This window comes from Marmota flaviventris, chromosome X, assembly GCF_047511675.1.
Source record: "Marmota flaviventris isolate mMarFla1 chromosome X, mMarFla1.hap1, whole genome shotgun sequence".
NCBI classification, from domain to species: domain Eukaryota; kingdom Metazoa; phylum Chordata; class Mammalia; order Rodentia; family Sciuridae; genus Marmota; species Marmota flaviventris.
Genome location: NC_092518.1, coordinates 20,522,961 through 20,524,596, shown reverse-complemented (window position 1 = coordinate 20,524,596; position 1,636 = coordinate 20,522,961). Strand labels below are relative to the sequence as shown.

Here is a 1,636-nt window from a genome sequence, read left to right as displayed (position 1 = left end):
GAAGATTTTATTTTGTGGCATCTCCTTTGGCCTGGCCTTCAAGAATGTTCTTAGAAATTTGAGAATAATGTAGGTTCTCTTATATCATACAGTAGAGTATTTTGAAATGTCATTTGATCTGGTTGGTCCATAATGTTCCTTAATTCCTATGTTGCCTTATTAATCTGGTTGTTCTACCCATAAATGAAAGTATGGTATTAAAGTGTCCTATCATATTGCATTGCTATCTATTTCTCCCTACAGTTCTATCAATGTTTGCTTCATGTATTTGGGAAACTAATGTTAGGTACACACATAGTTATATTTTTTTATATCTACATAGTGAATTGACCATTTTATTATTATGTAATATTCTTCTTTGTCTCTTGTAACAGCTTTTGTCTTAAAGTTTATTTTGTCTGCAATAATTATGGCCACTCCTACTTGCTTTAGGTTTCCATTTTCATGGGATATCATTTTCTATTCTTTTACTTTCAACTTGTGTTTAATTAGATCTAAAGTCAGTCTCTTGTATATATTATATAGATGGATTCTATAATTTTAACACTCAGTTGACCAGTTTGTCTTTAAATTGAGAAGCTTATTACACTGATATTTAAAGTAATTAGTTATAGGAAAGAAATTATTGGTATCATTTTGTTAATTTTTTTCTATATTTATTTATTTGTATATGTATTTATTTTCATGTCCCTCTTTTCATCTCTTGCTGCCTTCTTTGTGGTTTTCTGATTTTTAGTAGCACTATATTTGATTACTTTCTTATTTGTGCTTGTATATTCTCCATAGATACTTTCTTTGTTGTTACTATTATAATTACATAAAATATCTTAAAGTTATACAAATATATTTTTTTAAGTTTTTTTTTTTTTTTTTTAGTTGTTGATGGACCTTTATTTCATTTATTTACTTATATGTGGTGCTGAGAATCGAACCCAGGGCCTCATGCATGCTAGGCAAGTGCTCTACCACTGAGCCACAACCCAGCCCCTACAAATAGATTTTAATGGGAAAACAGATTAATTGTATGTAAAAAATCTTTTTCTTAGTACCACTGTTCCCAACCCACTGAATATTATTGATCATATTAATTACTTTTTAAATTTTGTGTGCCCATTAACAGTTATTTTTGCTTTTTATCTATATTTTAAAAGCTAGAACAGATTTTTAATGATTTATATAACTACACTAGAGTGCTGAACAGATTAATAAGGCAACATAGGAATTAAGAAACATGGACCAACCAGATGAAATGACATTTCAAAACACTCTACCATATGATAATCTATATATGTATGTGTGTGTGTGTATATATATATATAATATGAGATATATATATCATATGATATATATATATATAGTGTATAAGTGTCTAGTGTATTTTAATTTAACTTTGAAATGCTCTCTTCACCATTTATTGTAGGGTAGATCTAATGCTCTCTTCACCATTTCTTGTAGGGCAGATCTAGTAATGATGAATTCTCTCAACTTTTGCTTATCTGGGAAGGTCTTGATTTCCCCCTTTATTTTAATTAATTTATTAATTTATTTTTGAGAAAAAAGGAAAAAGAAAATACAGGGGACTCCTGTCCCAGAGTCTGTGATTCTGCCCATCAGCAAGAATAGGGGCTTTTAAATA

The 1,636-nt window shown here is 29.1% G+C and overlaps 1 non-coding gene across 1 annotated transcript; it reads right to left on the bottom strand.

Moving 5' to 3' along the window:
• Positions 1–911: 911 nt before the first annotated feature.
• On the bottom strand, positions 912–983 carry Trnaa-agc (transfer RNA alanine (anticodon AGC)). Its single transcript has one exon. It is a non-coding gene; the product is annotated as a tRNA-Ala (tRNA).
• Between the last annotated feature and the right edge of the window lie 653 nt (positions 984–1,636).